This window comes from Miniopterus natalensis, chromosome 1 (assembly GCF_054644295.1).
Source record: "Miniopterus natalensis isolate mMinNat1 chromosome 1, mMinNat1.hap1, whole genome shotgun sequence".
NCBI lineage: Eukaryota > Metazoa > Chordata > Mammalia > Chiroptera > Miniopteridae > Miniopterus > Miniopterus natalensis.
Genome location: NC_142081.1, coordinates 71,044,995 through 71,050,950, shown reverse-complemented (window position 1 = coordinate 71,050,950; position 5,956 = coordinate 71,044,995). Strand labels below are relative to the sequence as shown.

At 35.5% G+C, this 5,956-nt stretch overlaps 1 non-coding gene across 1 annotated transcript; it reads left to right on the top strand.

The window, feature by feature from the left end:
* Positions 1-315: 315 nt before the first annotated feature.
* LOC148094203 (small nucleolar RNA SNORA73 family) lies at positions 316-522 on the top strand. The gene has a single exon (XR_015716452.1). It is a non-coding gene; the product is annotated as a small nucleolar RNA SNORA73 family (small nucleolar RNA).
* Positions 523-5,956: the final 5,434 nt, after the last annotated feature.

Genomic DNA, 5,956 nt, shown 5'->3' with positions numbered 1-5,956 from the left:
TGTGGGTTTGATCCCGGGTTAGGGAGCATACAGGGGGCAACTGATTGATATTTCTCTCCCTCATCAATATTTCCCTTTCTCTTTCCCTTCCTCTCTCTCTAAAATCAATTTAAAAAAAACATCCTTAGGTGAGGATTAAAAAAGAAATTCCTTGGAAACAGAAATTTCATAGTTTTTCCAAGATCATGAATAATTGGTGTTCAAAATATGAACCCACCATTATATTTCCTACATTCATAATTCATGTTCAAATTCCTTTTGAGACTTAACTTGGCATGTTAATTAGAAAAATAACGATGATAAAAGACACCACTTCCAATGTGGATACCGGGGGAGGTCACTCTCCCAGGGGCTCTGTCTAGGTAGCTTAGGAGAGCACAGGGCTCTGCCCTATGATCTATACATTCCCTTTCCCAAATGTTGGAGTAAAAGCCAGGCCTTGAGCTTGTGCCTGCATATTTCTACAGCTTCTCAGAGTTCTGTGGACAATTACTGAGGAGATAAACCATGCAGGAAACATCTAGGATGAAAGTAAGACACCAGTTACTCATAGCTATGTGCCAAATACTGTGCTAAAGACCTCTCAAACATGGCCTCATTTAGTGCTCACAACACTCTTAATTACCTTTATTTTAAAAGGAGAAAATTGAGACATAAACAGAATAAGTATCTTGCCAAAACTCACATCATCAGAAAATGTCAGAAATGGAACTAAAACTTCAATGTGCTGTATCCAAGCCCACCTCTCCTAGAGCCTACGTGTGAGCATGGCTTCACATGTAGTACATTAGCAAATGTAATACACACTCCCATGAAGTGTGATGTATATATGCTCTCCAACCAGTTAGTTCACAATTTAAATTACATTTAGCAGAAACTGCAAGACACATCTGAGGGGAAAGTGGAGGCTCATCTGTGACAGATACAATAATGTGAGTGGATTTCAGTTGTTTTCCTAAACCTTGAAGAGAGCTTTGGAAAATGAGATAGATATGATTTGTCAGATGGACAATGAGAGATTCAAGGGGGTAAAGAGAAACCATTCACCCTAGCCACCTTTTTTATTTCTTTTCTCTTATTCCTGTCAAAGGATGGCTCTACTTTTTGCTCAAAATAGCCTTCTAATCCTTGTCTTCAAAGCCATGTGTATTCCCTTATCAGAATCTTGACTGCATGCCAGCCTCCCTAAGGAGCCCTTCTCTGATGATAGGTCATATAAATGCATCCTCGGCAGCTTCTCTGACAATGGCATTCCCCAAACACCTTTTTTTTTTAGAATTTTAAACATTTGCCTCAAAAACAAAAAGAAGAAAATTATATCTGATTTGTCATTTTGTTTTGTGTGACTGCAAATTCAGACACTCTTTTGGCTCTTTTGTACTACATGAAGGTCAAGAAATATTTAATGCATTAAGTGATCAATTTGCCTGGTGGAATACAGGCTGGAATATTTAGAAATAGCTTGTAGAAGGGATGGAGTGTACAGTTCTGCAAGAAAAAAAAACACAGGTAATTCCCTCATTAGTAATATGACATGATATCTTAGCTGTGGTGTAATGTTGATGGTAGGTCATCATGAAGAAGGATTCATAGTTTCATTGGGGAAAGCCTCCAGCAGCATCAATCTCTACACATCAAAAAGGCATGGAGGAAAACCAGAAGCTCCTGGAGGAAATGACAGTAATTCAAAATGGGCATGGGAGAGGTCATTATTCCTTTTTTTGCAAAATATTTCAGGTATGTATCTTTTGTTCTGTGCATTCACAGGGAATCAGAAAAGAATGAAAGAGATGAAGGCCCTACAGAGACCATCATACTGCCTGAGGGTCCCAGAATGGTGCAAAGTGGAACCCTTCCTTAGGGGATGCAGGTAGGGATTTTGAAGGGAGGGTTAAGTGATATGAAGGGACAGACTGGAAAGTTGACCATCCAGAAGTAGAGAAAATATTCAATGACTGAGAATTTGGCCAAACTCACTTACCAAACAATACATTATCATTCTTAGATATTAGCATGTGACAGCTAAACTTCTTAATCTAGCCTTAAGCCATAAAAGGAAATACATGTGCAATTTACAGAGCTGGAAGGAAAGAAGACAATCACAGCTTTTTGAATCATAGAAAGTCTCAAGAATATGGTAAAATAAGTGGAGATCTCTAAGAAAAATATTCTGGTTCCTTTATTGGAGCGATAGCTAGAAAGTTACAGATATTGCTTAAATAAATTTGTTTTTTCAGAAATTGCTAGAAATTTTGCTTCTGACAGTTGTGCCTGACACATAGGCATTGATCTCAGCAGCTTTGGAATATACCCTGTTGGTCTGAGAGGGCAGGCTCCATCCATCACTATTACAGGAGGAATGTATTCTCTGAGGAATTATTTAAAGAGCTACAAGTTCACTTCCTCCTATCTGTGGCAGAGTCGGTTGCATTTGTCTGGTAATTGAATGTGACTCCCCACCAAGTCCAGAGGTGCATGTAGCACACCCAACAGAGTGCATACAAAGAAAGATCAAGTTGGCCTGCCCCTCTCTTCCAAGCTTCAAGCTCACTGATCTCAGTAGAGTGTCACTGTCCCCTTTATGACAGCCACTCATTTCCCAGGCCTGCTGAGTTTTCAGACTGCCTTCCTATTGTATGTGTACACAGACTGATTATAAGTTCACCACTTTCTTCCACCTTTTTGTACAGGGTATTATCTATGACAGATGAGTGCAATAAAGTGAATCTATTTTTCCCCCCTCTTGCAGGCAGCACAGTGAGTTCCAACCAACAAAGGCACATTGAGGTAAATCTTTAACAGTGTCACCACATTGACTTTCATCATTTTCACCTTTCCTTTCACTGATTTTTATCCCTGGAGTTGTAAAACATAGTTTCACATTGTGACCGTCCTCTAGTCCTCAGTAGAATTAGTTACACTGACAAGCACAGACTCTTTTTCATAGACACTCCATCACAGCTCAGCCTTCGTTGCCTCTCTCTCCCTACAAATTCTATTTTATAGATAAAAGCTCTGAGTTTCAAAGGATGAAAACTTCTCAAAAATGTCAAGCTTTCATTTTAAAAAAATAATAGAGTACTAGGACACTACTGAAAAAATTTTGATGAAATATTTAATAGGAAGGGAAAATATTTTCCATATATTAAGAAAAAATCCAAAACAGCATATATGTGATTTTATAAAATTTTTATTTTATTAATACTATACTATAGGTACAAAAATATATAATTGCTTGCTTCTCTATTTTCTTTTTTATTTATTTTTGAATATATTTGATTTTATAATCAGATTTAATATTTGTAAAGGCAAAAGGAAAACAAACAGAAAATACCAAATACCATAAGGTTTTTATTTCAGACTGGTTAGCCTACATAAACAAAAACCAACTTGAAAATAAAAGATTGGTATAAATTTGTAATTTTATTTGTTTATTAAAAAAAGAAAAAATATTTCAAAGAGGAGGAGGCATACAAGAAACCACTACTATAATATCACAGCCACTTCTATTTTTCTTAAGGCACAGGCAATTTTAAAACAAATAGGGGTACTTTGTAGGGAAGGCACATTTCAAGGCAGCTCTACAGGAATACTGTGAAAGAATCCACTGGCAAAAGGAAATATGGAACCTCAAAGCAAATGTTTGCTTATTTAACCATTTATAAGATTACTCTCATTTTCTTTGCACATTGTTAATACTTTAAAGGATAATTATTATGTCTAACTTTTAGGTTATTATTTCCTCTTTCATTTAATCAACTTGTAATGAACCCTTACTATGTTGGTCTCATTCAAATCTTCTGTGATATTTCTTTTTCACTGCGCTCAATGGCTCAGAATCCCTGTAAGAGAATCAGTTAAGGAAGAAATGGGCTAGGAAGGTAGATGGTAAGGACCAGAGAGGGGCCTTTGGAGGATCACATTCTGGAAAGCACTTGAATTGAAACAAAAGAGAACTATGGTGCATTTTAAAGATAATCTGGTAGGTGATGTTTAATTTAGAGAAAGAAACATAAAACAAGGCAAATATGTCACATGAGGAAGAAATTATTCTTTTAGAGAAAATTTGAAGCCCAGACAGAGCCAAATATATAATTCATTTGCAAAAACCAAAAAGTAAAATTTGAGGTGCCTGTGGAGCTTGCTTCAAATAAGAGTATTGGGCCTAAAACTAGCTTGTGCATCTGGGAATCTTGTACTAAGATCTAATTACTTTGTACCCAAATCAGTCAAGATCACACCCTTGATACTAAGACTGGAACTAGGATAGTAGCATATTTAATAAATAGGTAGATGGTGTCTATCCTTGACAGATAGCATTGTTCATCAGTAGTAAGAAGAGAAGACTATCAGACCTATTCTTTACACATATTTGAGAATTAAAAGGGATATTTGTGAGACAGATGACCTATGTAAATAAACAGTAATTACCATAAATTAAAGTTAGTATGGTTGCAGGATTTAGCAAATAAAAATATAGAATTGCCAGTTAATCTGAATTTCAGACAGAAAACAAATAACTTTTTAGTATAAATATGTCCCAGGCAAAAATACTACTTATTATTTATCTGAAATTCAAATTTTGTTGAGCTTCTATATTTTTACAACTCTAGGAACTAGGAAAAAAAATTAGCGTAAGATTAGGAATTGAGATTATTGTAATTCTTTTGGAAAAGCAAAGAAGAGAGGGAAGGAAGAAACATAGAAAAAAGAAAGTTTTAGAAGAAGTATGAAATACAGGAAGTTAAATACTAGACTTATACTGTGGCGTATCTTTTCCACAACTGCTTCAATACTAGGACTAAATAATTCAATTCAGATGATTATATTGAAACAGGATTTAGAGTTTGATTATATTGTGAATACCATTTCTCTTTTATTTGTTTGCTATTATGAAATATTTCAAATGTATGTATAGAAAGGTACAGAGAGCAATGTAGCAAATACACATATAGGTGAAAAAAGGAGCTCTGTGATGTATCTAACTGAAGAGTAACCTCACAGGGTGACCAGATCATACATTTCTAACTGGTCACATCACCATGGGCAGTCGTGTCCCAGGCCTATAGAAGGTTTATCTTTGTCTTAAGCAAGCCCTGTCTATTGTCCTTGTGCAACTAGCTTAACTCACCTTTGAAATGCCAGGAGTAATCCTCTTTTTTATACCCTTCAGTGGAGTAACCACCCTCAAGGGAGCACACAGTCTTATTAACTATCCTGTACCTTTCTTTCTCCCACCTTCATGTATTCTTCTTCCTTTAAAAGTATAAAAGAAAATACAAAACCATCCTCCTCCTGAGCACTTGAGATCTTGTTTCCCAGCAGGTCCTCGGTTTGTCTCAAACAAACTCAAAAAAATTCTCTACAGCGTTGGACATTTCTTACATCATCACATGTATCTCTTCCAAGATTTAACAAATTGTTACCATTTTCCATGTTGCTTCAGATCATTTTTTATAAAATAAAAACACTAGAATTGAAGGTCCCTTTTCAGTCTTTTTCCTCTCATTCCTTCCCCATACACATCACTATTCTGAAGTGTCTTCCTGACATTTTACAGACAGTTTTAATATATTATACATGATATTTATACAATACACACACACATGTATGTATATGTCCATATATCCATAAACAAGTTTCTATTTCATTTGGTTTGATACCTACATTTAAAAAATTTCCATAAAGGTGCCCTTCTTCAACTTGCATTAGTCACTAAAAATTATGTTTTTGACATCTACACATGTTGACACACTGTTCATCATTTATTTTAATGCTCACATTATAAATATACTACAATTTATTCCTTTCTTGATAGGTATTTAAGCTGCTTCCAGTTTTCACTATTATAAACAATGCCACAGCAAATATCCTTATGCACATCTCTTTAAGCACATATCTTAGAGAATTCCCGAGTATATATCTAAAAATGGAATTGCTGGGTGATAGTTTATGA